Source organism: Triticum urartu, chromosome 5A (assembly GCF_056163025.1).
Source record: "Triticum urartu cultivar PI428250 chromosome 5A, HENAU_Tu73, whole genome shotgun sequence".
Lineage (NCBI taxonomy): Eukaryota > Viridiplantae > Streptophyta > Magnoliopsida > Poales > Poaceae > Triticum > Triticum urartu.
In genome coordinates, this window is record NC_141877.1 from 430911410 (window position 1) to 430935721 (window position 24312).

The following is a 24312-nucleotide window of genomic DNA, read 5'->3' on the forward strand; positions in this document are numbered from 1 at the left end:
CTCCGGTGTCTATATAAACCGGAGGGTTTAGTCCGTAGAGGCAATCATAATCATACAGGCTAGACTTTTAGGGTTTTAGCCATTACGATCTCGTGGTAGATCAACTCTTGTAACCCCCCATACTCATCAATATCAATCAAGCAGGACGTAGGGTATTACCTCCATCAAGAGGGCCCGAACCTGGGTAAAACTTTGTGTCCCATGTCTCCTGTTACCATCAACCTTAGACGCACAGTTCGGAACCCCCTACCCGAGATCCGCCGGTTTTGACATCGACAGGTGCAATAAGTGAGAAAAGGGATAAAAGGAGGTGTTGTTTTAAAAAATAAAACCACTGTAAGGGTGGCAGCATAATCAATAAAGGCTTTAGGCCTGGCCTTGTTTGAAACACAGAAAATCAAAATGTATGAGTAGGAAAAATGTGTTCACATGCTAAAAAATGTGGTTTTCATGAACTTAAAAAGTGTTCACACACTAAGAATTTTCACGAATTTTTGAAAAATGTTCATGAATTTTAAGAATTCTAAAAGTGTTCATGATTTTTTAAACTATTCATAGATTTTCAAAAATGTTCTTGAAATAAAAAATGTGTTCATGAATATAAATAAGGAAAGAATGGTGATAAAAGGAAAATGAGAAAACCAGTAGAAAGCTCATGAAAACCACTAAAACCCCAAGGGGGGATGTAGAAAACAAAAGAAAGAAATAACAAGAAAATGATAAATCGAGACGAAAACACGTGAACAGGAAGAAAACCATAACTTATACGAAGTAAAAGAAATTGTTGTCGGCAACCTCATACAAAATCAATTGGGAGCCTAGAAAGCACGTTTTTCCCCTGGCGAAAAACCTAGGGTTATCTTGTCCTCCGGCGCGCCGCCGAGAGTTTCACTTTCCTCCGTCGAATCCACTTGTGGCCTCGTCTCCGCTCGGGTGATCGCCTCTGCGAGACTAGAACGTGGTGGTCTAGGGTTCGCACGGAAGTCTCTGGTGTGGCGATGGAAGGCACAGGCGGCTCGTGGAGCACGTTGAAGAAGGAGTGCGTGGAAGATCTACTAGACCGGCTGAACCTGCATGAACAAGAGGGAGAGGGCTTTGTGTGGGAAGAGGAGATCATTGAGCCGCTAGCAGTGATCAAATGGCTAGAGATTGCTAGGGTTCACACAACCAGAGGTCTTAGTGCCACCGCCCTTTACTCGGTTATGAGATCGACATGGAATCCGGCAAGAGAGGTGATCTGAAGGAAGGTCGAGGATAACCTTTCCACTGTCCAATTTGGCTGCCTTGCTGACTGGAACAAGGCGATGACCATGGGCCCCTGGCTTTTCAGGTACCAAGCTGTTATTCTGGAGGAGTATGATGGGTTTGAGAACCCTATATCAGTGGTCTTGGACAAAATAGCGGTATGGGATAGAGTTTTACGCATTCCTGATAACCTGCTGCATGATGTGGTGATACGCGGGATGTGTCGACCTATGGGAGAGATTCTTGCTGTTCAGATAACGCTCCCAGCGGGCTATGTGGGAGAATTTGTCAAGGTACGGGTCAAAATCTATGTGACAAAAAAGCTGTTTCGATTTGTCTCAATCACAAGAGGAACAAAGCAGGTGTGGTACCAAATTCAGTATGAGAAGTTGCCTACTTTTTGTGGGAACTACGACCTGCTAGGCCATTGGCATGAAGAGTGCGGTACTGGTGAATGATAACCCACAAGTATAGGGGATCACAACAGTTTTCGAGGGTAGAGTATTCAACCCAAATTTATTGATTCGACACAAGGGGAGCCAAAGAATACTCTCAAGTATTAGCAGCTGAGTTGTCAATTCAACCACACCTGGAAACTTAATATCTGCAGCAAAGTATTTAGTAGCAAAGTAATATGATAGTAGTGGTAACGGTAGCAAAAGGTAACAATAGTAAAAGTAATGTTTTTGGTATTTTGTAGTGATGATAGCAATAGCAACGGAAAAGTAAATAAGCGAAGAACAATATATGAAAAGCTCATAGGCAATGGATCAGTGATGGAGAATTATGCCGGATGCGGTTCATCATGTAACAGTCATAACCTAGGGTGACACAGAACTAGCTCCAGTTCATTGATATAATGTAGGCATGTATTCCGAATATAGTCATATGTGCTTATGGAAAAGAACTTGCATGACATCTTTTGTCCTACCCTCCTGTGGCAGCGGGGTCCTTGCGGAAACTAAGGTTGGGTTGTATCCGAAGACATGGAAAGGGATGTTTTTATGTCAGCAGACGAAGCTAAAGCTTATGGTGGGTGTTGAGGGCCCATATTGACTGTCATGAGATCTTTTCTTGTAAGCGGTAGACTCATATCCTTTCTTCCTTAATTCATTATTCCATGAAAAAGTTGTGCTAACGATTTAATAACTATCTTTGTAGCTCCAGAATGTTTCAGTTTATGTTCCTACCTATTGTCTGGATATACCCAGAGAGATCTACGGTCTAATGAGGCTACTATGAAATATTTACTCATGGGTGGGGAAAGCTCTTCTATTCTGTTAAGGCCTCCTTTTAATAGAGTACCGGAACAAAGCATTAACACATAGTGAATACATGAACTCCTCAAACTACGGTCATCACCGGTAAGTATCCCGATTATTGTCACTTCGGGGTTAACGGATCGTAACACATAATAGGTGACTATAGACTTGCAAGATAGGATCAAGAACACTCATATATTGATGAAAACATAATAGGTTCAGATCTGAAATCATGGCAGTCGGGCCCTAGTGACAAGCATTAAGCATAGCAAAGTCATAGCAACATCAATCTCAGAACATAGTGGATACTAGGGATCAAACCCTAACAAAACTAACTCGATTACATGATAGATCCCATCCAACCCATCACCATCCAGCAAGCCTACGATGGAATTACTCACGCACGACGGTGAGCATCATGAAATTGGTGATGGAGGATGGTTGATGATGACGATGGCGATGGATTCCCCTCTCCGAAGCCCAAACGGACTCCAGATCAGCCCTCCCGAGAGGTTTTAGGGCTTGGCGGCGGCTCCGTGTCGTAAAACGTGATGATTTCTTCTCTCTGATTTTTTTCTCCCTGAAACTCAATATATGGAGGTGGAGTTGGAGTCGGATAGGCAACAGGGGGCCCACGAGATAGGGGGCGCGCCCCCACCCTCGTGGGCAGGTGGTGGGTCCCCTAGCCTTCATCTTTTACAGGTATTTTTCTTATTTTTTGAAAAGTGGCTCCGTGAAGTTTCAGGCCATTCTGAGAACGTTTGCTCCTGCACATAAATAACACCATGGTAATTCTGCTGAAAACAGCATCAGTCCGGGTTAGTTCCATTCAAATCATGCAAGTTAGAGTCCAAAACAAGGGCAAAAGTGTTTGGAAAAGTAGATACGTTGGAGACGTATCAGTGAACACGATGAATCAAAGTTAGAATGGGGTGACTTCATTCCTACTGTTGGGGGACTAGAAGAGGCCGTGGCCGTGGTGTCAGAGGTACAAGCGTTGGTTGTGGCCCTGCCAGTGGTAGGGGTCGAGGACATGGTGGAAGAACAGTGGAGGAAGATGGAGAATTCCACATGCAGACCACCTGCCATCATAACCATGTCCCGAGGCATGCAGATGGTACCGTTATAACAAAACAGAACCCAGATGTGGACATGTCAGATAGAGATCTTTTAAGTAGGAAGAGACTGAATTTTGAAATTGTGCCAGCTGGGCCTTCAGCACTGAATGAACTAGCAGGAAGAGTTGCAGCAATCATGGGACAGCTCCATCTCACAAATACGTGTGAAAACACGCCACCTGGTGAGAGTACACCGGAGAAATCACAACCCCCTAACGTTCACGTACGGGAGATGATGACAGAAACCCTTTGATATCGGCGGCCTCGGAGCTCGAGGCTGGACGGAAGCGATGAAAATATTAAGTTGGAATTGTCGCGGTTTACAGCAAGCCGCTGCAATTCGATCGCTTATGTATATTCAGAAGCATAGGAGTTTGAATGTGATGTTTCTCATGGAGACGCACTTAGATGAAGATCCTGCTGAATGTCTTCGTCGTCGGGCCAAAATGGACCATAAAATCGTAGTCCGTAGTAATGGACGGAAGGGTGGATTATTGATGATGTGGAAGAAGGAGATAGCTGTGACTATACGAGATAAATTTGAATTTTTTATTGATGTCTTTGTTGGGAGTGGTGCAGACAATTTCTAGAGGCTAACAGGTTACTATGGGGAACCGAGATGGAATGATAAGCACCTTACTTGGAGTCGTTTCCATCAACTCAATGCAGTAGCCGATATGCCCTGGATGGTGATAGGGGACATGAATGAGATTATGTTCTCCTTTGAGAAATAAGGAGGGAATGACAGACCAGTCCATTTTATGCAAGCATTTCATGATGCATTGACGGACTGTAATCTTTCTGATCATGGTTTTGCTGGAGACAAATTCACTTGGCATAGAGCACTTATAAGAGAGAGGCTGGACCATGCTTTGGTGAGCGAAGGGTGGAACTCCATGTTCCTAGGAGCTATTCTCGAGCACCTGGACTACTACAAGTCAGATCATTAGGTCGATCTTAATGTCCCTACATGAGGAAATTACTCATGAGGTGGTTGGTCAAGTGGTTCTCCGCTTCGAAGCTCGTTGGTTGAAAGAGGATAAATTCCGAGAGGTGGTGGAGCAAGCTTGGTCATCATCAAAACAGCCTGCTGGCAGTGCGGGACTAGCATAAAGGCTTGAAGTGGTACATGAACAGCTTCATAAGTGGGACACAACATTATTGAAAAAGGCTTCAAAGAAGGTAAAGCAGGTGCAACGGGAGTTGGAATCTGTTGCTAGAGATGTGCTATCCGCTGAGAATATGAAGCAGCGGAAGGAATTAGCAAATGAACTAGAGAGATTACTTGAAATAGATGAGATTCACTGGGCCCAACGCAGTCGGATTAATTGGCTTATGTTTGGAGACAAAACCACTTCTTTTTCCAGAATTTTCCTTCTGCTCGCAAGATATGCAATTGGATAACAAAACTAAAAGATGATCATGATGCCTGGTGTCGGTGTCAAAACCGGCGGATCTCGGGTAGGGGGTCCCGAACTGTGCGTCTAGGCCGGATGGTAACAGGAGGCAGGGGACACGATGTTTTACCCAGGTTCGGGCCCTCTTGATGGAGGTAAAACCCTACGTCCTGCTTGATTAATATTGATGATATGGGTAGTACAAGAGTAGATCTACCACGAGATCAGAGAGGCTAAACCCTAGAAGCTAGCCTATGGTATGATTGTATGTTGTGATTGTTGCCCTACGGACTAAAACCCTTCGGTTTATATAGACACCGAAGAGGGTTAGGGTTACACAAGGTCGGTTACAAAGGAGGAGATATCCATATACATATTGCCTAGCTTGCCTTCCACACCAAGTAGAGTCCCATCCGGACACGAGACGAAGTCTTCAATCTTGTATCTTCATAGTCTAACAGTCCGGCTGTCCGAAGACCCCCTAATCCAGGACTCCCTTAGTAGCCCCTGAACCAGGCTTCAATGACGATGAGTCCGGCGCGCAGTTGTCTTCGGCATTGCAAGGCGGGTTCCTTCTCCGAATACATCACAGAAGAATTTGAATACGAGGATAGTGTCCGACCCTGCAAAATAAGTTCCACATTCCACCGCAGAGAGAATACTTTTTCTGTAGATCTAATTTGCTGGCTTGTTTTGGCAGCATGACGTCATGTCATGGCCCGGTGATTATTCAAACTGTTTCTCTTAACCAGCTCCACACATAATGCGAGGCAGTTTCTTGACACGTCTTGCCGAAGCGGAGATCGTGTTCCCCTAATTACGGGATTCTCATTAATGCGGTCATGGGTAACCCAACCGTGTCTAGGACTCCTAGATTATAGGCAAGTCCCAAACGGCTACAGAGAGGACGCTTGATATTCACCCTCTTTATAAGGGGACAAGGTTTTCGCTTTTTCCCTCTCGTTCTCAATCAAACCCTTCCCCCGCCTCGAGTTCTAACACCCAAAGCCCAGGTTAGGTGCTCCGGATCTTCAACCATGTCCGGATCCAGCCTTCAAGGCCGATGGATGCCCTCCTCCGTTACGGAAGAGGACATTAAGAAGTTGAGGGAGGCCAGATACCTGACCGCCGAGGTTTCGCATCGGCTGCCTGCTCGAGGGCAGATCATCCCTACTCCCGATCCCAACGAGAACGTTGTGTTCGTCTCCCATTTTCTCCGAGGTCTAGGCCTTACTCTGGATCCTTTCATCAGGGGTTTGATATTTTATTACGAGCTAGATTTCCACGATCTAGCTCCGGACTCCTTCCTCCACATCACGACATTTATTGTCGTGTGTGAGGCCTTCCTCCGCGTCACCCCTCACTTCGGCCTGTGGCTCAAGACCTTTGAAGTAAAGCCGAAGATGATCAAGGGGCAACACGTAGTATGCGGAGGTGCATCAATAGGCAAGATGGCAGGAGCTCCATGGCCGAAAAGTTCCTTTCCAGAGGTGTCCGAATTATGGCAACGGGAGTGGTTTTACGTCACGCCTCCCAGAAGCGCCAAGTGGGCGGCTGCCCCCGCTTTCCGCTCGGGCCCCCCCACCACAACTGATGTCATGGATTAGCAGGGGTCTGAGCTGGGGTCCAGCCAAGGACATGCCTATACTGCAAAGCCGCATCCGAGGTCTCTTCGAGGGAGATTTTAATTTGGTTGCGGTAATACAAGTTATGTTGGTTCGTCAAGTCCAGCCTTGCAAACGTCGTCCCCTTCGCTTGTGGGAGTTCAACCCAGAGGGACCACGTGCCATTCAGAGTTTCCTCGACCTAACGCACGAGGAGATGTGCAAGTCATTCTTCGGACCTCAAGTGGAATGCCCGGATATTACTGAGGACGTGGGCCTGAGCAGTAACCATGCCGCCGAACAAGTAAGAAATCCTCCAGCCGAACACACTGTCTCTTATTCGAAGTTATTTCTGAGAGTTTGCTTTTTGACCAGGACTGGCTAACAAAGGCGAAAATGATTCGGTGTTTGGCCCCCTCCCTGAGGGTTTGGAAAATCCGGTATTGGAGAAGATGCTCGAGGTCGCACCTTGCCTGGAGCCCTTGAAGAAAGATACCGGGGGGGGGGATAACACGGGCGGACGCGGGGGAGGAAAAGGACTGCTTCCGAGGATCCGGAAGCCGAAGCCTCCAAACGGGAGAAGAAGTCTCCCACAGAGGGTCCTGCCTCGGGGGGTGCTTTTGCCGCACAAAGTCCGCGGGGGGATCAGCCCTCCAACGAGTCATAAGTGATCCAAAATATTTTAATAGGTATGCTATCTTTTTTCTCTGAGAAAATAACCACCGCATATATCTTGCAGTTCGGGCCTTAGCCCCTCTCAAATGAGCTCGTCTTCGGGGGATCTTCTTCCACAGATGATGGAGAGCGAAATGCCTCCCCCGGACTCCTCCGCTCCAGAAGCGGGCGACCCTGAAGTGTCATCGCGGAGGGCCTCTCCGGATCCGGTGAGGCCAGAAGATAATCCCGTAAACCCCCGAAGTCCCCAGTGTCCGGCTCCCGAAGAGAGCGTACAAAAGAGTCCGGCACCGTCTGGTGTGCGGTCGGACATTCTGAGGGAGTTGGTGGGGCGAGCGGCCATCTCAGAAGAGCACCATATGCTGATGGGTATGGTGATGGAGAGAATCTCGTCCGCTGAAAGCGGATTACATGAAGCCTTTATGAGTCTACTGACAGGCTTTGAGGTATGTGAGATAATATGTGATAGTACTGCACATGTTAGGTGTGCCATGTGTAAATAGTAGCCCCTGAGACTCTGGTTGTCGTCGAGAACGGCGACGAACAGAGGATCATATTCCCAGGCAATAACCAGCCTGCCCCTATGTGTAGGTGGTTGAAGCTCCGGTGGCTAGTCGGGCTAGTGAGTATGCCAAATTAAAACAGCAACTGGATGCGGCAGACGCTGACATCGAGCTTGTTAACAAGAGGCTTGACGAGGCACATGGTAAGTGTTATTTTCCGGTGAACGCCACATAGTAAGAGCAGCATGATGCCAGTATCTTTAATACGTTGTGACTGCAGATGGAGTTGCCACCGTGGAAGCCTTGCGGGCGGAACTTGCCCGAGCCAAGGAACAAGCGAGGATTAGTAATGCGGCTGCTTTGAAGGCGGACGAAGAGTTGAAAGCCGAGAAGGCCACGCATTGCGAGAGCAAAGAGAAGATGGCCAAGATGGCCGTAGAATTAAAAGACACTGCCGACCGTTGCGGGTCCTTGAAAAAAAAAACCGAGCGAAGGCAACAGACCTTGAGAAGGCCGCGGCGGCGGACAAAGACACCCGTTCTGCTATGAGAACGAAGAAGGAGGAGCTGCGGGAAGCCGGGGATATTGCGGCTGGGAAACCCTTCATGTTACGGAGGAAGTTCAGAGATCCACGGTATGCCCCTCTGGATCGACTGTGGAGTTTGGCAGATGGGTATATGGATTTGGCGGCGAGCACTGCCGATGCGGCCAGGTACTTCCAAGGTCAGAGAGATCGTGAAGTGGACAAGCTGTTCTGGACACAATTCCACGTTCCAGAGCGTCCGCTTTCATTGACTGACCAACTAGCCGAATGGGCCGAACTGAATAGGTTGTCCAGACTCGCCATGAGGTCTGTTGTGGATCAGCTGTGGCCGGAAAGGCCAAAGCCGAACAGCTATTTCAGCTTAGTGCAGCAGTTCCTTGATGCGGTGCCGCGCATTAATGCGATGAAGAGGTTGGCGTGCATAGAAGGCTCGCGGATGGCCCTTGCCCGTGTTAAAGCATACTGGGCGGAGATGGACGCTACCACTGTTGCGGCCCAGGGTTCGGCCATAGGCCGGTGGCTGCCGAGCACTATTTCGAGGAGGTTCTCGAGGGTGCTCGTTTGATAGAGGCCCAGTGCTCAAAAAAATATTATGTTTGAGTGATATGTATTCTCATTGTAAGCACAATGCTTTTACGAAGTTTTTATAAGGTTATGTTTATACTTTTGCCTGAAAGTAGTATGATGCCTTATGTGCGGCCGTTTATGTATACATGTGTATAACCTGAAAGATTGCAGCCGTCGGCTTCAACCCCCACGCATATAATGCGGAGGTGCTTGCAAAAAATGCGTGTTCACACTTAACCCAACGTCTTGGTCCTATTAAGGAGGTGATAGCATAGCGAGCGAGGCAACCGGACTATAATGCTTTAACTCTTTCACTTAGCCATAGGAGTTTGATGGTGGGGCTACTAGATAGCCCCTGGTGGCTCCGCACTCTCCCGATCGCCGGGTGTGTACATACCTAGTCGGAAAACGGCCCTTCGTTAAGGCGGAGGAATTCTAACATTCCGATAGGTCACCGAGTGGTTGACCAGTCTCACGCTATATCATGACAGTCAGTTTTCGGCTTTCTCTACTGAGGTGCTCGTCCGGATGAACCAGGGCACAATCGCAGTAGTTCTCCTGGTGCTACCTTAGCCGGTAAAGCGGAACGTAAGGCACCAAAACACAGGAGCCGGGCAAACCCAACATTTGACCAAAGACAATGATTCGGAGCTGATGCATATAAGGCCAAACTCGCGACGCCGAACACTCCCTAAGGTATTCGGTCTTTGTGGTATAAACCGGGCCTAAATAGTGCCCTTCGTAAGAAGCCCCTTGTGTCCAGGTACGTGCATTATTCTGATGTGGCCACATGCCAAGACGTCAGCATCCTTCTCAACTGTGTTGAGAATTCGGTGGATATGTATCAACAAGAGACAGTAAAAAAAAGGTTTACGCAGGGTCTTAATCTAAAAAGAATCCTTGGAGCGGGTCCCTGCTGCACGTCTGCGCCTGTGTCTCTGTTGTGCCGTATCCTGGACGGGTGTAGCACGATGATCATCTGTAAAAGAGAGGAACTTAGGTGAAAAAGTTGTCGTGCAAAAGGATAGTTTTTAAAGGAACCAAGTATAATTCAAGATGAGTAAAAATTGCCACTTGTCTGCGCACGTTGAGCCCCTTGTATAGGGGTGTGACCATTGATCCGGTATGAATTACATATACCTATGCCGGACTCGTCTAACCGTGTCCGAGGTCTTGACGACCTGTTAAATGCCTTAGTTGGTGAGGCCGTTTTTAGTGTGCGGATGCCAAGGCAGCCGCACTCTCTTCGGCGCGCAAAGATCGCTTAATACTCCCATTTACTATAATGATGCCACGTGGTCCGGGCATCTTGAGTGTGAGGGAAGTGTAGTGCGGTATTGCATTAAAGCGAGCGAAAGCTTCGCGTCCGAGTAGTGCTTGATAGCCACTTTGGAACGGAGCAATGTGGAGGGTTAAATGTTCGCTATGGAAGTTATTGGGGGAGCCGAATATAACTTTTAGTAGCAGGGAGCCCGTGCAATGAGCCCCTGGTCCTGGCATTACTCCTTTAAAGGTAGTATTGCTATGGCAAATTTTTGTTGGGTCTATCCCCATTTCGCGGATTGTATCCTGATATATCAGGTTTAGACTGCTGCCACCGTCCATCAGGACTCGTGTGAAGTGATATCCGTCAATTATTGGGTCTAATACCAGGGCAGCCCATCCTGCATGCCGGATACTTGCTGAGTAATCACGATGGTCAAAAGTGATCGGTTGAGACGACCAATGGTCGGACTCCGCGGTGATAGGCCCTTGGGCATATTGTTCTGGGAATGCCGTTTTGTTTCTTCCCTTGATCACGTGTAACACGTCTACTGTTTTTACTTCTAGTGGAAATTTCTTTTGTTCCCCAGTGTCTTGCTTGAGAGGCTCATCCTCGTCCTCGCTTGGTGTATCCTCCCCTTTGTGTACGGCGTTGAGCTTACCGGACTGCTTGAAGACCCAACATTCTCTGTGGGTATGATTAGCAGGTTTACCAGGGGTGCTATGGATCTGACATATTTGGTCCAGAATTTTGTTTAGGCTGGACAGTTCGTCTCTGGCGCCTTTAGAGGGCGGCTTTTGCTGACCTGGCCAAGAGCTTTTGAATTCGGCGTTTATTGCCGTGCTCTTCGTGTTGTCTTCTTTGTTCCGACGTTTGTTACTGCTGTTGCGCCGTGATTTCTCGTTTCCATCTCTAGCTTCAGATGTATTGGGGTCGCTGGTGCTGCATCTGGCTAGCCAGCTGTCCTCACCCGCGCAAAAGCGGGTCATGAGGCTTGTTAATGCTGCCATTGTTCTTGGCTTTTCTTGGCCAAGGTGTCTGGCGAGCCATTCGTCACGGATGCTATGCTTAAAAGCTGTCAGGGCTTCGGCGTCCGGACAATCGACAATTTGGTTCTTTTTAGTAAGAAACCTGTTCCAAAGTTTTCGGGCTGACTCTCCGGGCTGTTGAGTTATATGGCTCAAATCGTCCGTGTCCGGAGGTTGGACATAAGTTCCTTGAAAGTTTTCCCGAAAAGCATCTTCGAGCTCTTCCCACCTTCCTATGGAGTTTTCGGGGAGGCCTTTAAGCCAGTGACGGGCTGGCCCTTGAGGGGTAAGTACTTGATGGCGTGGAGATCATCTCCTCGAGCCATATGGATATGGAGGATATAATCCTCAATCCAGACCCCAGGGTCTGTTGTTCCGTCGTATGCCTCTATGTTTACGGGTTTGAATCCCTCTGGAAATTCATGGTCCACCACCTCATCGGTGAAACATAGGGGGTGTGCGGCACCCCTGTATCTCGGTGTACCGTGTTGTTCGGATGTTTGTTGTGTTACGTTGTATGCTGGTGCGCGCTTGCGTGGTCCATAGATGGATCTGGTTGCGCCGTCCTTTTGGTGCGAGCCCTCGGGTGGATCACGTATTGGCTTGTGAGTGGCGTTATTTGCCGCTCGACGTTGGCCGTGAGGTCGTCTATCCGGCTAGGTGGCTGCTTTGATATTTGGTTGTGGGGGGTCTGAGGCCTCCTCATCGAATTCAGGTAGCAACTTCTGCTTTGGGTAGCTCTTGGTGGGGCGATTGTCGCCGTACCTCGCGGCTGTGTTGAGTACTTTACTCCATCTGATTTGGAGTGTGTCTTGCACGGCCTTGAGCCTTTGCTTCTGCTTTTTCAGACTCCTCGCGGTGGCAACAAGCCTTTGACGAGCATTCTGTTGCTCCGGTTGCCTGTCCAGTGTTATGTCGTCCAGACTATTATCTTTGACAGAATTGGTTTGTTCGGTTTGATTCCCCGGATTGCCGTGGTCCGGCAGTGGTTCGCCCTGCTCCAACGCTGGGTCTGTATGATCGTTATCTCTTCCGAGGCAGGATTTTGGGCGGCGCTTGCGCCGCTGCTTTGACTGCTTCTCGAGGGAACAAGCCTTCGGTGCGTCCTTTCGTTCCTCGTCGTCATCTTCTTTTGGTGTGTCCACCATGCATACGTCATGTGATGAAGTGGACGTCCAGCGCCCTATGGGCGGTGGTTCCTCTTCGCCTCCCGCATCGTCGTCCATATCGTCGATGTCTTCGGAGTCGAGGTCGAGCATGTCGGTTGAGTCATCGACAGTGGCTATTAAGTGGGTGGTGGGTGGGCGTCGAATTTCTTCGTCATTTGAATCCCAATCCTGTTGGCCATAATTCGGCCAGGGCTCTCCTAACAAAGAGAGAGACCTTAGTGAATTCAGAATGTCGTTGAGGGGCGAGTGCTGAAAGATATCCGCGACAGTGAATTCCATGATCGGCGCCCAATCGGATTTGATTGGCAGGGGCGCAGGCGGTTCGGAGTCAGAAAAAGAGTCCGACACCTTGGAGTCACGGGCTGCGCGGAGGATTATGCTGGTGTTTGGCTCGATCACCGTTGAGACCGCAGCCCCTGAGGCGGTGTCTAACCACCCGTCCTTGATTGGCGCAGTTGGCTTTGAACTAAGGGTCGGAGCTGATGCGGGCACGGCTTCTGGGGTACTGTTCGGCGGCAGAGCTAGGTCCTACCCATCATGACAGTGCGTCGCGCCCGGCCGTGGCTTGAATCCGTCGAAGATCAAGTCTCCGTGGATGTCAGCCGTGTAGTTCAAACTTCCAAATCTGACCTGATGGCCAGGGGCGTAGCTTTCAATCTGCTCCAGATGGCCAAGCGAATTAGCCCGCAGTGCAAAGCCGCCGAATACGAAGATCTGTCCGGGGAGGAAAGTCTCACCCTGGACCGCATCTCCATCGATGATAGTAGGAGCCATCAAGCCTAACGGCGACGACACAGAGGAACTCTCAATAAAAGCACCAATGTTGGTGTCAAAACCGGCGGATCTCGGGTAGGGGGTCCCGAACTATGCGTCTAGGCCGGATGGTAACAGGAGGCAGGGGACATGATGTTTTACCCAGGTTCGGGCCCTCTTGATGGAGGTAAAACCCTACGTCCTGCTTGATTAATATTGATGATATGGGTAGTACAAGAGTAGATCTACCACGAGATCAGAGAGGCTAAACCCTAGAAGCTAGCCTATGGTATGATTGTATGTTGTGATTGTTGTCCTACGGACTAAAACCCTTCGGTTTATATAGACACCAAAGAGGGTTAGGGTTACACAAGGTCGGTTACAAAGGAGGAGATATCCATATACGTATTGCCTAGCTTGCCTTCCACGCCAAGTAGAGTCCCATCTGGACACGAGACGAAGTCTTCAATCTTGTATCTTCATAGTCTAACAGTCCGGCCAATGGAGATAGTCCGGCTGTTCGGAGACCCCCTAATCTAGGACTCCCTCACCTGGCTGGAAGAAATTTCATATGTGAATCCACGCATCTCACAGTATTTTGCGGGTCTTTTCTCTACGAAAATAGAGGAGTTGGACCATGTGTTCCTAGATAAGGTATAGTCCAGAGTCACGAATGAGATGAATGAGGTGTTGATGAAGCCATTTTGTGCTAAAGATGTAAAAAGTGCCTTGTTCTCTATAGGGTACATGGAGGCACCAGGTATAGACAGGCTCCATGCCATCTTTTTCAAGAAATGCTGGAATATCCTTGGTGATGTTTTAACTACGAAGGTACTGAATGCTATCAACAATAGAGTTATCCTGGATGGTTGGAATGATGCGGTTATGGTTCTAATTCCTATAGTTGATAGTCCGGAAAGGATCACCCAATATAGGCCCATCGGTCTTAGTAATGTGCTTTATAAGGTGATTTCAAAAATGTTGGCCTCCCGCATCAAAGTTTGTCTCGATGAGATTATCTCACCAGTGCAGAGCGCCTTCGTCCCAGGACGACTTATCATGGACAATATACTGCTGGCCTATGAATGTATACATACAACAAAAAATAAGAAGAAGGGGAAAGTGGGATATTGTGCTGTGAAACTTGACATGCACAAAGCTTATGATAGGGTGGAATGGAGGTTTCTATACAGGATGATGGAGAAATTGGGCTTCCATAGTGAGTTCATTGATATTATAATGTCTTGTGTCACTTCTGTTAAGTACAAAGTGCGGTACAATGATCAAGAAATAGAAGGGTTTAACCCTACAAGGGGCCTCCGTCAAGGGGACCCCTTATCACCATATCTTTTTCTTATGTGTGTAGAGGGCCTTTCTAGTGCTCTGGCTCATGCAGAGGAGGTTCGTGGCATTGAAGGTATCAGGGTGTGTAGGAATGCACCATCAGTTTCACATTTATTATTTGTTGATGATTCCCTGATCCTTATGAAAGCATATATGAATAATGCAACCTCGTCGAGACAGGTTTTGAATGACTATTGCACCAGTTCTGGTCAAATGGTGAGTGAAGGGAAAATTAGTATCTTCTTTAGCCCCAATGTTGATGTTGAGGTGAAAGCCCAAGTTTGTGCTGAATTAAATATCATGACAGAGGCTCTCTCAGATACTTATCTTAGGCTACCATCTATGATTGGGCTAGATAAGAGTGAAAACTTTACACACCTGGTGGAAAGGGTGGTGAACCGATTAAAATGGTGGAAGGAGAAATTATTATCCCTTGGTGAGAAGGAGATCTTGTTGAAAGCTGACATCCAATCAATTCCTATATTTGTTATGGCTGTGTTTAAGATACCATAGAAGGTATGTAAGGAAATAACAGATGCTATGGCGGCCCTCTGGTGGGGAGACACAGAAGAGGAGAAGAAAATGCATTGGGTAGCCTGGTGGAGGATGTGCCTACCGAAATCCAAAGGGGGCATGGGGTTCAGGGATCTCCATGATTTTAACTTAGCAATGCTGGCTAAACAGAGTTGCAGGATGATTTCTCATCCTGAGACTTTATGTGCCCTGATACGTCTCCATCTTATCTACTTTTTCAAACACTTTTGACCTTGTTTTGGACTCTAACTTGTATGATTTGAATGGAACTAACCCGGACTAACACTGTTTTCAGCAGAATTGCTATGGTGTTATTTTTGTGCAGAAATAAAAGTTCTTGAAATGACCTGAAACTTCACGGAGAATATTTTTAGAATTTATAATAAATACTGGCGAAAGAATCAACACCAGGGGGCCCACACCCTGTCCACGAGGGTGGGGGCGCGCCCCCTTGTCTCGTGGGCCCCCTGAGGCTCCACCGACCTCAACTCCAACTCTATATATTCATGTTCGGGGAGAAAAAAATCAGAGAGAAGGATTCATCATGTTTTAAGATACGGAGCCGCCGCCAAGCCCTAATCTCTCTCGATAGGGTTGATATGGAGTCCGTTTGGGGCTCCGGAGAGGGGAATCCGTCGCCATTGTCATCATCAACCTTCCTCCATCACCAATTTCATGATGCTCACCGCCGTGCGTGAGTAATTCCATCGTAGGCTTGCTGGACGGTGATGGCTTGCATGAGATTTATCATGTGATCAAGTTAGTTTTGTTAGGGTTTGATCCCTAGTATCCATTATGTTCTGAGATTGATGTTGCTATGACTTTGCTATGCTTAATGCTTGTCACCAGGGACCGAGTGCCATGATTTCAGATCTGAACCTATTATGTTTTCATCAATATATGTGAGTTCTTGATCATATTTTGCAAGTCAATAGTCACCTACTATGTGTTATGACCGGTAACCCCGAAGTGACAATAATCGGGACCACTCCCGGTGATGACCGTAGTTTGAGGAGTTCATGTATTCACTAAGTGTTAATGCTTTGTTCCGGTACTCTATTAAAAGGAGGCCTTAATATCCCTTAGTTTCCAATAGGACCCCGCTGCTACGGGAGGGTAGGACAAAAGATGTCATGCAAGTTCTTTCCCATAAGCACATATGACTATATTCGGAATATATGCCTACATTACATTGATGAACTGGAGGTAGTTCTGTGTCACCCTATGTTATAACTGTTGCATGAGGAATCGCATCCGACATAATTATCCATCACTGATCCATTGCCTATGAGCTTTTCATATATTGATCTTTGCTTAGTTACTTTTCCGTTGCCACAGTTACAATCACTACAAAACCAATACTGTTACTTTTGCGACCATTGCCGTTACTTCCATATTACTTTGCTACTAAATACTTTGCTGCAGACATTAAGTATTTCAGGTGTGGTTGAATTGACAACTCAACTGTTAATACTTGAGAATATTATTTGGCTCCCCTTATGTCGAGTCAATAAATTTGGGTTGAATACTCTACCCTCGAAAATTGTTGCGATCCCCTATACTTGTGGGTTATCAAGACTATTTTTTGGCGCCGTTGTCGGGGAGCATAGCTCTATTCTTTGAGTCACTTGGGATTTATATCTATTGATCACTATGAGGAACTTGAAAGATGAAAGAACCAAGATTTTTCCCTTAACTACGAGGGGAGGTAAGGAACTGCCATCTAGCTCTGCACTTGATTCACCTTTTGTTTTGAGTAAACTTGCGACACCTACACCTGCTATTCATTCTGATATGTCGCATGTTATTGATGATGCCACTTCTGCTATGCATGATGCTTATGATGAAACTACTTCTATGCTTGATAATACTGTGCCATTAGGTGAATTTCTTGATGAACAACTTGCTAGGGTTAGAGAGAATGAAATTATTGAAACTGATAATATTAATGAAAGTGATGATGAAGATTCTCCCCCTAGATATGAATTGCCTGATGTACCTGAGGGTTATGTTATGGATGAAGAAACTGCTAGAGACTTTTTAGCTTGCAAAGATAGATATGATCTTAAGAAACTGTTAGCTAAGCTGAAAGAAAAATCTTTGAATGCTAGAATGAAATATGACCCTGCTTTTGCTACTTCACGTATCTGTATTTCCGATAAAGATTATGATTTCGCTGCCGATCCTAAGTTAATTACTTTGGTTGAATCTGATCCTTTTTATGGCTATGAATCTGAAACGGTTGTGGCACATCATACTAAATTAAATGATATAGCCACTCTGTTCACTAATGAGGAAAAAAATCGTTACTACTATATCATTAAGTTATTTCCGTTCTCATTAAAGGGTGATGCTAAAACATGGTTTAATTCTCTTGCCCCCGGTTGTGTGCTTAGTCCCCAGGATATGATTTATTACTTCTCTGCTAAATATTTCCCCGCTCATAAAAAACAAGCTGCCTTAAGGGAAATATATAATTTTGTGCAAATTAAAGAAGAGAGTCTCCCACAAGCTTGGGGGAGGCTTCTCCAATTACTTAATGCTTTGCGTGATCATCCTCTCAAGAAAAATGCAATGCTTGATATCTTTTATAATGCACTAACCGATGCTTCCAGAGACCACCTAGATAGTCGTGTTGGTTGTGTTTTCAGGGAAAGAAATGTTGATCAAGCTGAATTGCTATTGAATAATATGTTGAGTAATGATAATGATTGGACACTTCCTGAACCAACTCCTAAGCCAACTCCGAAGAAAAGGGGTATTCTATTTCTCAGTCCTGAAGATATGCAAGAGGCAAAGAAATCTATGAAAGAAAAGGGTATTAAAGCTGAAGATGTTAAGAATTTACCAACTATTGAAGAAATACATGGTCTTGATAACCCGACACAGGTAGTAAAGGTAAATTCTCTCTATAAATTTGATGAAGGTGATATTCCTCGTAATAAGTCTGCTAGCTAATGCTTGGATGAGTTTGAGAATTTTATTATTAAGCAAGAAAACTTGAATGCTTATGTTAGTAGACAATTGAAACGTAATGCTTATATGATTGAACACTTGAGTGATTATATGTCTAGAGTTAAAGGTGAACTTAAACTTATTAGTAAACATGCTTCTATGGCTACCACTCAAGTAGAACAAGTGTATAAAGCTCAGAATGATTTCCTCAATGAATTAGATAATAAGAAAAATGATAATGCTGTTAGAGTTATGACTAGAGGGGGTAGAATGACTCAGGAACCTTTGTATCCTAAGGGCCACCCTAAGAGAATTGAGCAAGATTCTCAGAGAACTAATGTTGATGCACCTAGTTCTTCTAAGAAGAAGAAAAAGAAAAATGCTAGGACTCCGCATGCTTCTAGTAAACCTGTTGTTGACACACCTGAGAATCCCAATGATATTTCTATTTCTGATGCTGAAACACAATCTGGTAATGAACATGAACCTAGTGATAATATTAATGATGATGTTCATGTTGATGCTCAACCTAGCAATAACAATGATGTAGAGATTGAACCTGCTGTTGATCTTGATAACCCACAATCAAAGAATCAACATTATGATAAGAGAGACTTCGTTGCTAGGAAGCACGGTAAAGAAAGAAAACCATGGGTTCAGAAACCCATGCCTTTTCCTCCTAAACCATCCAAGAAAAAGGATGATGAGGATTTTGAGTGCTTTGCTGAAATGATTAGACCTATCTTTTTGCGTATGTGTTTGACTGATATGCTTAAAATGAATCCTTATGCTAAGTACATGAAAGATATTGTTACAAATAAAAGAAAGATACCAGAAGCTGAAATTTCCACCATGCTTGCTAATTATACTTTTAAGGGTGGAATACCGAAGAAACTCGGAGATCCCGGAGTACCAACTATACCATGCTCCATTAAAAGAAACTATGTTAAAACTGCTTTATGTGATCTTGGAGCCGGTGTTAGTGTTATGCCTCTCTCTTTATATCGTAGACTTGATTTGAATAAGTTGACACCTACTGAAATATCTTTGCAAATGGCCGATAAATTAACTTCTATACCAATCGGTATTTGTGAGGATGTGCCTGTTGTGGTTGCAAACGTTACTATTTTAACGGACTTTGTTATTCTTGATATTCCTGAGGATGATAGTATGTCTATTATTCTTGGTAGATCCTTTTTGAATACTGCAGGGGCTGTTATTGATTGTAACAAAGGCAATGTCACTTTTCATGTTAATGGTAATGAGCATACGGTACACTTTCCGAGAAAACAACCTCAAGCCCACAGTATCAATTCTATTGAAAAAATTCCAACAATTACTATTGGAAGTTTTGAATTCCCTCTTCCTACTATCAAGAAGAAATATGATATTCTTATTGTTGGGGATGTGCGTATCCCCGTTGAGGTAACCTAGTGTTATTCGAAAATTCTCCGGTTTCATGTTATTCGAAAAGAGTTTGTTAACAAGACTTGATCAACCTTGTTAGTGGATTCCTTTTGATGAGCATGAGATGGATGAAGTTAGAAAGCACAACTCTCTATACCCTCCTTTTACTTTCTGTTATTTAGATTAAATAAAGCAAAAATAGTATTTTCTGTCTGTTTTCTGAATTATACTTGCAATAAAAAATACCCCGAAAATATAAGTTCTCCAAATGTCCTGAAAATTTTAGATGATTTTTTGTAGAATATTTAAGAATTATTGGCACTGAGAACACACATGGGGGGCACACCACCTGGCCAATAGGGTCCAAGGCGCGCCCACCCCCCGGGGCGCGCCCCTGCCTCGTGGACCCCACATGGGCCCCCTCCACTTATTCCTGCACCCACACACTTTGGGTTCCTCCAGAAAAAATCCTCCCACAGCTCAAACCCGAGTTCTAGCTTATCTTGCTGCCATTTTCGACCTCCTTGCTCAAAGCTTCATTCACAAACTGTTTTGGGGGATTGTTCTTCGGTATGTGACTCCTCTATTGGTCCAATTAGTTTTTGTTCTAGTGCTTTATTTATTGCAAATTTTTGCTGCTTAGGTGACCCTGTTCTTGAGCTTGCATGTCAAATTTATGTGGTCAAAAGTAGTTTTAATGCATGATATGACCTCTAGGCACTTGTGGGAGTAGTTGTTATCAATCTTGTTGAGTTTGATTCACTCTTTATTTTGAGTCACTAAAAATTTCAGAAATTTTTTAGAGGAAGAAATATGTTTAGGAAAATGTACCAAGGTGGTTCCTCAAGGAAGCAAGGCCCAAGGCTCGTGATACGTGAGTCGGACAATAAACTACCAAGGGAAGCTCAAGTGCGGCCTTGTGAATGGCCGTCAGAGGAGTTCATGGTCCAGGCAGGCATCAAGGATGAAATTGATGCGTATGTGCGTAACGCTGATTTTGAGGGCTTCGTGTCAGATAAGTGCCGGCAATATCGCTATCTAACTGATTCCTTTGTGAGAAGGTTCAAATTTACATCCTCACGCAATTCTCACACTGTTTTATTTTATCTTTATGATAAATCATATACCATGGACCTAGAAGATTTTAATACTGCTTGTAAACTGCTGCACTGGGGCGATGTTAGTGAACCTCGCAAATCTGAATATAAAGACTTTCTTGCTAGTATTATTGTGGGGGAATCTAGGGAAATCACACAAGCTACCATAGGGGGCATTCATTTCCCTTCCATACATTATTTTGCTCTCTTCATTGGTAGATGCATTAACAGTAAAGATGAGGCTTGTCACATGTGCGTTCTAGATCTTAGTGTCCTCAAGAGTGCAGTATTAGGTGATAAACAATATAACTTGGGGGCTATTGTTGCACGTAGGTTGCATCACAACAGTATAAGTGGAGATTTGTTTGGTGGAATTTAGGCAACTCGCGTAGCTAACTATCTTGATATACCCATACATGGAAATGATATAGAGTTGCCTCCTGCTTGTCTAGATTATGATGTTATGGTTCGCCACCAGTTTCTTGAGAGGAACGATTAGTCCCTCTAGTACCGACTAATATTTGACAGACAGCGCACCGTCCATGTTGTTCTCCCTGCTCTTACTTTCTTTGACTTTCAGGCAAAAAGGAGATATGTTATAACTAGGGAGGAGGTGAACGAGTACGAGAGGAGGACGGAGGCAGCTCGCCTCCAAGTTGCAACTCGTCAGGCAGTAGCTGCTGCATCTCAGTACGACCCCAGTTACAACTTTGGATATCCACCAGGCCAACCGTGGCCATAGACTAACTTAGGCCAAAAGCCTAAGCTTGGGGGAGTACGTATTTCTCACCGACATTACATTCAGGTTCACACACTCATTCCAGTTGTTGGTGCTCATACTTTTTCATTGTACTATCCTTGCTAGTTTAATTTCTTTTTAAGCCTTCTTCTTGTGTGTTTGAAAAACCTTAATAAAAACCAAAAAAATAGTTTTAGCTTTTATATAGTCTACTTTCCATGCTTGTAGTAGTAGTAACTAAAAAGAAAACCCAAAAAGATTTCTCGTTCTTCTTTTGCTTGTTGGGAGCTTTCCCGTGTAAATAGTTTTGTTTCTTTTCATTTCTTTGGGGGTCGAGAGGAGAAGACCATGATGAAAATGTTGAGTGGCTCTCATATGCATTATTGTTGATCTAACAAAGAGCCCATATTACCTTGTCTTCTCCCTTGTATTGAATGTTTGCAGATTCCAGCTTAGTCCAATGCATGTGCACTATTATTATTATCCACACTGTTCGGTCGTGCAAGTGAAAGGCAATAATGACGATATATGATGGACTGGTTGAGATGAAAGAAGCTGGTATGAACTCGACCTATCTTGTTTTTGTAAATATGATTAGTTCATCGTTCCTGATTCAGCCTATTATGAATGAAACATGTTTGCAATGACAATTAGAGATTATAGTTGCTCATGCCATTCTTAATCAGCTAGGAGTTTATAATGGTTTACCTTGCATGCCAACATGCTATTAAAATGATTGTGATGTGGTATGATGGGGTGGTATCCTCCTTTGAACGATTCGAGTGGCTTGACTTGGCACATGTTCACGCATGTAGTTGAAACAAAATCAAGATAGCCTCCACGATATTTATGTTCATGGTGAATTATATCCTACTCATGCTTGTGATACGTCTCCATCATATCTATAATTTTTTATTGTTCCATGCATATATTCTACAACTTTCATATACTTTTGGCAACTTTTTATACTATTTTTGGGACTAACATATTGATCCAGTGCCTAGTGCCAGTTCCTGTTTGTTGCATGTTTTTTGTTTCGCAGAAAATCCATATCAAACGGAGTCCAAACGGGATAAAAACTGACAGAGATTTTTTTGAAATATATGTGATTTTTGGGAAGAAGAATCAACACGAGACGATGCCCGAGGGGGCCACGAGGCAGGGGGCGCGCCCTGGGCCCTCGTGGCCACCCCGTAAGGCGGTTGGTGCCCTTCTTTCTCCGCAAGAAAGCTAATATCTGGATAAAAATCATGTCCAAAATTCAGCCCAAGCGGAGTTACGGATCTCCAGGAATTTAAGAAACAGTGAAAGGGCAGAATCAGGGAACGCAGAAATAGGGAGAGACAGAGAGACAGATCCAATCTCGGAGGGACTCTCGCCCCTCCCATGCCATGGAGGCCATGGACCAGAGGGGAAACCCTTCTCCCATCTAGGGGGAACGCCGCCGGGGCCATCATCATCACCGCAATCTACACCAACAACTTCACCGCCATCATCACCAACTCTTGCCCCCTCTATGCAGCGGTGTAACCCCTCTTTTACCCGCTGTAATCTCTACTTAAAAATGGTGCTCAATGCTATATATTATTTCCCAATGACATATGGCTATCCTATGATGTTTGAGTAGATCCGTTTTGTCCTATGGGTTAATTGATGATCGTGATTGGTTTGAGTTGCATGTTTTATTATTGGTGCTATCCTATGGTGCTCTCCATGTCGCGCAAGCGTGAGGGATCCCCGCTGTAGGGTTAGAAATATGTTCATGATTTACTTATGGTGGGTGGCGTGAGTGACAGAAGCACAGACCCGAGTAAGTAGGTTGTTTGCGTATGGGAATAAAGAGGACTTGATACTTTAATGCTATGGTTGGGTTTTACCTTAATGATCTTTACTAGTTGCGGATGCTTGCTGGAGTTCCAATCATAAGTGCATATGATCCAAGAAGAGAAAGTATGTTAGCTTATGCCTCTCCCTCAAATAAAATTGCAATAATGATTACCGGTCTAGTTATTGATTGCCTAGGGACAAATAACTTTCTTGTGTGACAACAAGCTCTCTACTAAAACTAACTTAGTTGTGTCTTTATCTAACCAGCCCCTACTTTTTATTTATGCACTCTTTATTATCTTGCAAACCTATCCAAAAACACCTACAAAGTACTTCTAGTTTCATACTTGTTCTAGGTAAAGCGAACGTTAAGCGTGCGTAGAGTTGTATCGGTGGTCGATAGAACTTGAGGGAATATTTGTTCTACCTTTAGCTCCTCGTTGGGTTCGACACTCTTACTTATCGAAAGAGGCTACAATTGATCCCCTATACTTGTGGGTTATCAAGACCTTTTTCTGGCGCCGTTGCCGGGGAGCAATAGCATGGGGTGAATATTCTCGTGTGTGCTTGTTTGCTTTATCACTAAGTAATTTTTATTTGCTATTCTATGTTGTTCTCTATCTTTAGTTATGGGTATGGAACACAAAATACCAAAAAAATAGGTTTACTTGCTGCTCATGGAGATGGGGAACCTCCTAAAACCCTCGATGCTCATTATGTGAAAGATATTATGTACTACTTTGATGATCCAGAGAAAACCCCATTCAACTTTATAATGGGAGTAATGTTGGATCAACGTGAATACTTTAGGGATTATCGCTTGACTCAAAAGGGAAACTATTATGGGATCAAATTTATATGTTGCATTGGTATGCTCGGCAACTATGCTTGAGATATGATTATACTTGTTGCTCTAGGATGAAGGCTCCACACCTTCCCTTTTCATGTGAATTTAATGATTATGAAACCTTGGCTTCTTAGGCTAATGGTATATATGATTATTATGATGTGGAACAAATAGAAGAATTCGTTGCTTTTATGGGTGCTTATGAAATTGAATCTTTGTTTAAAGAGTTTGAAGATTTTGATGATTCAGTTTATAGACTTGAAAATTTAGCTATACTTAAATATTTATATGAGAATTATAAATACAATTATGATATTGATGAATTTATTGAGAAAGTCTCTGCTTTCCGAGAAGAGATTAATATTTTGCAGGAGTCTATGGAAGAAGAAATTGATGAAACTGTGAGCTCATTGGATGAAAAAGATGATGAGGA

The 24312-nt window shown here is 44.7% G+C and overlaps 1 pseudogene; it reads left to right on the forward strand.

Moving 5' to 3' along the window:
• The first annotated feature begins 16660 nt into the window (after positions 1-16660).
• The window catches only part of LOC147971763 (uncharacterized), a 47925-nt pseudogene continuing 40273 nt past the window's right edge, over positions 16661-24312 (forward strand).